The following is a 9,997-nucleotide window of genomic DNA, read 5'->3' on the forward strand; positions in this document are numbered from 1 at the left end:
GTGCTATATGTGCAGCAATACACATAAAGCAGTTTGTGATGTAGTGTTGAGTAGTCACAAACTCACCACTTCTATTGAGAATGTGAGTTTGGAGAGTTTCTATATGACAAAGGAGTGGTATAGAATTTCTATTTTTTGGCTCTTCGATGCTGGTCTGATTCACCCAGTTCCATCCAATGCATTAGAGATGCTGTGACTTACGGTGTGCCAGTGACCTTGGCAAAAGCCTGAGCTGGCCAGTGAAGCGTGAATATGCTAATCGCTAATCCTTCACAAAGGAGAATCTACAAACATGGATTTGAAAGCATTTCTCTGATATCAGTCATTCACAGTCAAATAGGCAGCCTTTCCCACTCAGCAACAATCCAACACTTTGCATCTATTACCATGGGAGAACACAGCGAATGTGACAGCACCTGGAAAGGATGTACAACGTGCAATCTAGGATTTTCAGCAATTAAAAAATTGATCTGTTGAGCAATCAACCAATTCAAGGAAATACATTGGATGTTGTCATATGTCTGAACTTTGATATCAGTCTTTGCAACATTTCTTGGCAAACTACAAAGCAATTAGGCCAAATCTTTCATAAGACGTGAACAGTCAGATCATATATTGCACATTTTCCTCATTTTAAATAATGCAGTAAATGTGTGCAAGCAAATCTGTGAATTTAAATAAATTTTAATCACCCAGTATAGTTTTGTAATTCTTACAGTATGCAATAAATTACTACTATTCCATTTTATATTATGTTATCACTTTTAGTTTTTAAACATAGTTTTATACTGTATTTGACATAACACTTTATGTAAAAGGGGTCTACGTCAGCAGTGCATGTCATTGCAATATTTTAAAAAAGAGTATTCTTTAGAAAAAGCCCTATGCCTCCAGCAGCAGAATAAGGCTCCACACTCAATGCCTCATTGGACCCTTAAATAAGAGGTGAGAATGTGCACTTTGACCATATTTGAATTGTTTGATTACAAATCTAAAATTGTGGAGTATAGAGCTAAATCAAGAAAAAAATATGTCTTTGTCCGAAACATTATGGAGCACGCTGTATATCAAAAAAATGCAAGAAAGCATTTATTTTGTACAAAAGTAAGTCAGTTTTACTTTTGGGTTAAGTCAATTTTAAATATGCTGAATTTGAATTATTTTCCGACCATTCTTCTGATCTCGTTTGTGGTTGTATGATTATTTTTATGTCATTAATTGGTATGTGTGTGCCAGAGTGAAATTAATCCCTTTTAAAATGGCAGGCCAGATTCCAGTGAATGTTGCTGAATCAGTGCTTGCTCAACTTCAAAAGTAAGTGTGAGCAAAACCAGCCTATTTATTCATTTGTTAATTGAGAGATAACGTGACACCAAGACCTTTTTTTAAGTTGTGCTTGGATGACTAAGATAAGGAACAGCCTCACATGTAAGTTAATGCAGCAGAGTAGATGATGCTTTGTGTAACCCTCACCCTTAATTATAATATGGGGACATCTGACCGCTGAAATGTCATGTTTCACAACAAAACATGTGACATTGTTCTTGTAAGCTAGAGTCCCAACTCTTCCTCCTCTGAGATACATTTGTTGTAACAAGTTGTATTCAGTGCGCTAGGAAGCTCCCCTAGATGCTAACTAAAATGGAAATGGTAAAGGAGATCTCCAAGGTGCTAAAAACACATTTTTGCTGTGAAAAATTATTTGCTCCTTCCTGATTTCCTCTATTATTGCATATTTATCACAAAGAATGAATTCAGATCTTTGTACAAAATGAAATATTCGACAATAAGAAACTGGGTACACACAAAAAAATTATTTTTAAATGAAAATTATTTAATTAAAAAAATGTTCAAACACCCATTTTGCATGTGAAAAAGTAATGCCCCTCCTAGTTACTCAATCAACCAATTAACCTAATTTAATTGATAATGAAATTCAGCTGAACACAGCCAGGCTTGATTGCAACCAGCCCTGTTGAATCTAAACCTCACTCACAGTGAACCTTACCATCAGAGTGAAGTAGTCACTACAAAGTTTCTACAAGCACTCTATGGCACGATTGAAGGAATTCAAGAAGAGATGAGAACAAAAGTTGTTGAAATATACACTTGGAACAGTGGTGAATCTTTGCAGTGGCCGGCATGCCAAAATTTCTCCAATGGTGCAGGGACAAATCATCCAAGAAGCCACAAAAGATCCCTGATGAACATCCGAGGAACTGCAGGCCTCTCTAGGCTCAGCAAGGTCAGTGTTCATGTCTCCACAATAAGAAAGAGACCGGGCAAAATGGGGATTCACGGGGGAGTAGCAAGGTAGAAACCACTGCTAACAAAGAAAAACATCAAGGCTCATCTCACATTTGCACCTGTATGATCCCCAGACCTTTTTGGGATAATGTTCTATGGACAGATGAGTCAAAAGGAAACTTTTTGGATGACAACGGCCCCATTTTGCTGCCAACACATTTGTCTGTTTACTTTTTAATACGACAAAACCCTGCCGGCAACTGAATGGCTAGATTGGCTTCGGCCCAGTGCTTTTCAGACCAAAGAAATGGTGGCCTGGGCATAAGCTCTCATAAATTCCACCTAAACAGTCCACTAAAATATGTTTCTGAAAACATTTGAGGTGAGAAATAAGCCATGTAATTGCTGAATCTTGGTTCATATTATGATCTGCAACGCCTAATTTGACAATTTGAGTTACATGAGCCAGGTACCACTATGCTGTGCAAATAATTTGCAAATAGAATACTTTATGTAAATTAGATGTACATAGCCACTTTGTTTACCCCAGGATGCTTTTTACAGAATTGTGTTGTAGGTGGAGCCAGGTTGAAACAGTGAGTGCAATTACTCTTTAATGTATTTAAGGGTAATTGGAGATTTTTACATTAATAAAGGAATTAACAATGTCAACGACAAAATATCTGTCAAGTTGAGAGTTATGAACATGTGGAATAGCTTGCAAGGTTATGTAGTGATGTGTAAAGACCCTGGTGCTCAAGTCCAGGAATTAAATAACACTGGATATGGTCAAGACACAATTAAAAAACAAGCTTGGATGGTCTGAATTATTTAATTGCATATTTTTACATGCATTTGTTCTAGTTTGGGTGTGGTACTCTATTGAATAAAATTGTGTGTAATGGTACAGGACAGAACAGATGTGTGTACTGGTAAATTTTGATCAGGCTGCAACCAAGCTGTACAGAAATTGCTGCCCTGCGGAAAAAAATGCAGGGGTAAGATGCATTCGTTCTGGCTACAGGATTAGTTCCTGAATTGCTTTGAAGGCTACTCAGCTGAAGAAGGCAGGTCATAACCCAAATCAAGTGTCACAATAATAGTAGCATCAGATCCCAAATATAAAGGGTAGATTTTTTATGCATTAAGGGAATATTGCAAGAAAATATAAACAGTATGTAGACACTATTGCAACTTTGAAAATAGAAATGTTTTATATACAGTATGCTCTGGCCTAGAGGCTGGTAAAAGACAAGCCTAGATGTGCTGAATGTCCAATTTTCTAAATTGTACATTTTTATGTGCATGTGTTCTAGTTTTGGGTGCAGTACCATGAAATTGTTGGTAGTGGTACAGGACAGAACAGATGTACTTCTACATTTCGGCAGCACACAGAAAGTATTGGCCTGAAAGTGCTGCCTATTTTGCCCATTGAGAAGAACACAACGTACAGAAAACCTGCATTAATTCTCTTCTGAATGTACCGGCTACTTCACTGTTCCGAGAAGTTCACACTGAGTTGATTCACATTTCTTATTTATTGCATACATGTATAACTGACATCGGGTCAAGCCAGCAGTTGTATCGTAGTTAACTCACAGTAGCCTACTTGCTCCCAGCAGACACTATGCTGTCTTGGCCTTAATATTCAGCGGTTTGGCAGGAGTATGTGGCCTGCCTATGGGAGTAGTGCTTTCCAGTACGACGCCTCTGACCTGCTGCCACGGGTATGCACGTAGCACAGGCAACTACAGCACAGCAAGTCAAGCATAGACAGCATACAAAACTCCCTCCTCGCCCAGAGGGACTGGGCACTACATTGTGCTATTTTCCTTTTGCAAGAGGCCAGTGGTGCTGGGTATGAAATCTAATGCAATTTACCAAGATATTTTAGACCAATAAACTTTTTCAAAATATTAATGTGCACACATTTCAATTTTATTGTTATTATTATTATTATTGATGCAAATACTAATATGTACATACCTGAAAAAGATTTACATTTGATATGATATTCTGATCATGATGGCAAAATTGCCCGTTTTAACTGTAGTTACAGAGAATCAACTGAACTATGCATACCTGTCCCTTTCTGTGTAAAAATTCAAGATAACAAATATAAAACAACCCATATTGTTTCATCTTTACGGAAGAAAAATGCAAACTTAAAAATAGGAAGAGAGCCAACATCTGTTTTTAGAGCTACTAAAAATGGTATTGTGCAATGTGTGTCACAGGCTGCTTGTCATTATTTCCATTTGGTGCCCTGTCTGCGCACACGGTTGCGGTTAGCATTTATCACACTACTGCAGGGGTGAGTTTGCATTCGTTCTAGCCACAGGATTGGCTCTTGAATTGCTTTGAAGGCTACTCGCCTGAAGCAGGAAGGCCATATCCCAAATCAAGTGTCTTCCCATTTGACATAGTACAGTAGTACAGTATATCCCAATAATAGTGGCACCAGATCTAAAATATAAAGGTTACGTTTTTAATTAAGTGTTTCAAAAAAAAAAAAAAAAAAATTGTGCAAGTGAACAGTATGAGGCAGTTTAATCAAGTTAATTGTAAATCAGTCTCTATTACAATTACAATTTCAAATGTTAAAATAATAATGATCATTAATTATACATTATCAATCACAATAACTTCCAGAATACGCCACACAGCTTGGGAACTGAATGGGAATGGAATGAAACACAAGTAGGGAATGAAAACACAAGTCTATTTATACCAGGTATGCAAGTCACACACCTGTAAATGCACCTTAAAACGCCCAAATACTCCAGCCAGAATGGCGAATTCACACAGAACGGATCTGCAGGTGCCCATTACTGATAAAAATGAAAGACGATAACAATACTTTTAAAGCACCTATGGAACCTCAGAGGCGCACACAGTCAGATGCATACGGTAAGCCCTTAGATATGTTCATATAGAAATTACATAATTGGCTGATCAATCATGGAAGTGAAAAGTGTTTTACCCTTGCAAATGAGATACCATAAGAAAAGTGTTTTTTTTTTTTTTTAAAGTGTTGCATCACTTCCAACAGCCCACAAAATCACAAGATCTTTACTATAATTTTGGTGATGTTATTTTAAGATATTACTATATGAGGATGCCCTTATTTTGGAACGTATGTGTCCTGAAGAGGCTGCCAACCCTTACAAAGAATGATACTTTTTGTATCTTCGTTGAAAAAGTATCCTCACAGGGACAGTCAGTGTAAAAAATATAAATGGAAAGTGACAGTAATTCTGAAAAGAGCCAGAGCTGTCCCTGAGCTTTGGGAATGTGGTCATTTAGCTCTGATGCAGTCCATTTGGTTTCAGATGCTGCGTTCCAAGTTGTCATTGTCAATCAACATTCTCACCCTCTGATTTATACCTTCTATAGCCCTTAACTGAATTGAGGCACTTCATGTAAATCAATATGCATGCAAATAATGAATTGATAAACAGAATATATTCTTTGTCAATGACAACATATGCCATATCATAAAAATACATTTGCTTATTTTCTCTGGTATATTTATATTTTTTGCAATATGTTGAAATATGCATACAGTTGCTCATTCAGAATCAGCATGGTTTTGATATTTTTAATGTGTCTATTTAGTATTTTGAATATATAAAACATAAATTCAACAAATTCAACAAATATACCCTTTATTCCTTTTCATTTTAATGTGTCTGTAAATAACATGGATTCTTTTTGGGTTTGCTCAAATGGACAATATGAATAAAATAATTAAGGATAAATACTTTTATCCTTAAAAGACACTATAAAATTAATACACCTTTTTAGGAGTCTAACTGTCACCCGTCACCCTTCAGTTGGTTGTGAGCTCTGTCCTTACCATTTACCTATGGATTTCTGTCATTGTTCTGAACAATCACCATGGCTGTATGCCCTTCACAGAATTGTTCTGTGTCTCCCTTATATGGTTATGTTAAGATTCATCATGATGTCACAGAAGATCCTATGTACCTCACTGGCCTATCTCAGGGCTTCCCCTGTTTGGGCATGCCATCTACATTAAATCAAATTGTATCAATTAGTAAGAGGCTTATTGCAAGAGATATAGACTATAAAAACTAGTGAAAAGGAACAGACCTTCCACTTAAATTAATTTAAGACAGACCAATGCATTACATTGCTAATCATGCCAAACAGTGTGGTACTGACAAAAAAAAAAAAAAAGAAAACTGTGGGTGTGTGTTGCTTAAAAAAATATTTAACATATTGACTCCTTAGTTTTTGCTTACACCTTACTTTTCTTAGGAATGCAGCACAAAACAATGTCCAGATACTTTTCCAATATAATTTTTGAACTTTTTTTTTTTTTTAAATCATACATCATTGTCAATTTGCTTACCCCTCCAGTTGCAATCTGTGTTGTTTGCTGTGTGTATCTTTGCCTGGTTTAAACATGTAAAGCTTATTTGTTGGCAGTCACAGACCGTGTCGTTTTATATGCCAGTAACCATGTGTCTGTGTGTGCCTGGTAACACACACTGGAACAGTGAACTGTGACTGCATATACACTCCTCCTGTGGGGCCCAAATGATTTATTCGTTATCCCCAGCTGTGCCCGTTGATAAAGCCAAACCCAGATGGTTGTGTGTTAATGGGAGCTCTGGATATCACAGCTTCCATTTGATTATGAACAGACTGGAAGATCAGTCAGTACTGAATTGTGCCGAGAGTTCCCTGAAGAAAACTGCTGTTGAAATGCATTGTGAGTGCTTTTAGCTCAGTAGAGTTACCGGTTGGTACTCCCTGGTATGCTGAGTGACTGTGGTAGTATTGTGTGATTTTTTTTTTTACCATTAGCTTTTGTATTACTGAGGTTACTACCTCCTCATTTTTCAATTTTCAATCACCTTCGAGCACCTTTCCTTTTTCCACTGCCTGTTCATTTTAGGATTATTTCAATCCACATCTATTTTTGGGTTGTGTAGAGTGAATGCGTGGCATATTGTTTTACATGGATCTCAAAAGCCACTGTTGAGTTTGAAACACTGTACAAGGGAATGCTCTCCAAGAGATAAGTGCAATATGCATGAACATTTTGTCCCATTCCATATTTTACATGCATTTGTGAACAGTTGTAGCTAAACTTTCTTTGAATATCCTTTCCACATAAATGCATGTAGGAAACTTGTTCCTCCTGGTTAATCTCAGATCTGACAAGCGTGGCTTATGGGGCAAAATGTCACAGAGAGCATAAACAGTGGCAAAGAGTGACACAGAACCCAGGCCATCTTTATTCAGTTTCGCTCAGCACTGCATGACCTTGTGGTCATGAATCAGTGATCACTTCAGCGTTCTGTTGTAGAGGACCAGAGTGTGCTCTGAGTCAGGATGCCTTATGGGTAAAATATAACAGATGTATTGCATGCCATTTCTCTTTTTATTGTCATTCAGATTCATGTTTTGCCCAAACATCTACACCATTCAAACTATCCAACATATTGTCACAGGCAAAGTGGAAATAGATCTAAATTTAATTTATGGAAACTAGAGTTTGTACAACATTGTATAAATATTGCCAAATTTGTCCCCACTAATATTAAATGGGATTCCTTGTGCTAACATAATCAGTGGTATTTTCGTGGCAATTACAGTTGAATGATGTTGAATTTCAGTGTCTAATTTCTTTGTTGCAGAATTTCTTTGTTGCTTCGGTGAATATTCAATGTTTAGATCATACAGGCCACTGCAACATGTGGACTGGAATTCAGCTGGTTTCACAATTTTTACCTTTTTTTCACCTACAGCAGGGGTTTTCAAGAGAAACACCAACCTCTATGTGTGGTGTTCTTGCTCTTTCCTACTTGCTGTGCTTTTAATTATTCACTGCGGTAGAAAAGGTTCAGAGTAAGATGTATCCGTGGAGGATGCTGCCTGTTTGGAAGAGTAACATGTAGACGGGATAAAGATGCTAAAACAAAGGCGGTTACTGTACTTCGCTAGACATCACTCTTTTCAGTGGACTGTTTCCCATTTTCAGATGTGTTCATTCTAAGTAAATGAAATGTTTAGTGGACCAACATTGTAAGCAGATCAAATGCAGTTCCAAGCCTTAGAATCCCAAGCCTTTGTCATGGTCTCTGTTTTCCTTTTAGAAATGTATATTCTTGTGTGATGTCATTGGTTTTGCACAGTTCAGCATGAAAGGAACTGCGCTAGGTGTGGAAAGCTAAGTGCTCTTGGTGTGATAGTTTATCAAGTGAACAAATAAAACAAGCAGAATATCCACAAGGTGGAGACATTGCAGCGCAGTGCTTTTCAGACTGTATGCACAGGCACATCATCTGTGTTCTGTAAGAAAAGGAGGAACAGAAATCCCTTACCTTAGTCAAACAGATGAGAGGTAGAAAGAGGAGTGATTCAATGTTAGGATAAAGAAGAGCGGGAAGGCAGGAGATGGAAGGAGGAATAGGAAAAGAGCAGCCTGTACATGCAGCAGAAGATAAATAAACAGTCTTGATATAAATACCTTCTGAGTGAGTCAGGTGGCATTGACAGGATCATGCAAGTGAAAGTGTGAGAATGCTGGTTTGATATTGCTGCCTCTCATATGTGAGATTACCCAGTGTGTAACGGAAATGGGCTCGTGACACTGACACCGGTGATGTGGGTGAAATTATCTGTGCAGTCTTGTTGAAAGACACGTGGATCTGTGCAGAATTTTATTTTATTTTTTTTAATGTCTCAGGACCTGACAGCTGCTCCTGTTACTGCAAAGAGAACACTGGATCTAAATGTTCACATCATGACCACAAGAGGGTGCACCTCAGCCATGGTTGGGACCAGTTCTGGCACAACATGTTTTGGATACAGTTACCACAGGCAAATCTCTCCAAGAAGACTGTCTTTCTGGACAGGTCTGCCTGTCTGCGGCTAGATTTCTCATGCAAGAAGATTGAGATCACTATGGGGTATTCTTAAGAACTGTTTTTATAAACATGCCAACTATATTTTTTCACTCTCATCCTAGCTAGCACACAAAAATCCTTGTGAATAGAAGCACTGCATTAAAGTTTTTAATGTTTTTTTTTTCTTTACCTTTCCCAACTCCAACTTTCCAGCTATGTTGTAAGTAAGTCTAGATTACACATACTTTTCCACAGGAAAAAGGAAAAATCAGCATTGCAAGGGCACTACCAGCACACATGAATTCAAACTTAATTTACTGTCCATTTTAAGTGCTGAGTATTGAAGAAGTACCTCCCATTTTACAACCGTCAACAACATGTGAAGGACCAGTCAAGCAGAACAAAAGAAATAATAATATCTGAGCCTCCAGTTCTGGCCTGAAATAATAAAAATGACTGGCACGTCTTTGTATTCTTAATCGTCTTCCTCTATATGTATATGTATTACTATTGACTGAAAATAAAGGACTCCACTGAACTACAAAGCTGAGTGAAATGGAAAACAGTCGCAAACTGGGAAAACCAGCAGCTGCACTTGAACTAGAGGATAAGAGATGTTAAGTTATTGTTTTAAACCAACAGTCTTCACTGTTGGTTTAAATAGTGTTGGTTTAAAACAATTAGACAAATACGAGACACTGTCTGTTTTGTATGTATTACATTAACAATAAAATATGAATAAGATACCAGGAGATATTAGCACTGCTGAGTTAATATCCTACACACAATATGACTTTACTCAGCTAAATTAAATATAAGCTTGCTATGACACTAGTCTCTACAACAGATTGACATTTGTCTGTGAC

At 37.4% G+C, this 9,997-nt stretch overlaps 1 long non-coding RNA gene across 1 annotated transcript; it reads left to right on the forward strand.

Annotated features, from left to right (window-relative positions):
- The first annotated feature begins 1,924 nt into the window (after positions 1-1,924).
- Positions 1,925-9,676, forward strand: LOC135236505 (uncharacterized). The gene is made up of 2 exons (XR_010324594.1): positions 1,925-2,245; positions 8,972-9,676. It is a non-coding gene; the product is annotated as an uncharacterized LOC135236505 (long non-coding RNA).
- Positions 9,677-9,997: the final 321 nt, after the last annotated feature.

The sequence above is a fragment of the Anguilla rostrata genome, chromosome 12, assembly GCF_018555375.3.
Source record: "Anguilla rostrata isolate EN2019 chromosome 12, ASM1855537v3, whole genome shotgun sequence".
Taxonomy (NCBI): Eukaryota; Metazoa; Chordata; class Actinopteri; order Anguilliformes; family Anguillidae; genus Anguilla; species Anguilla rostrata.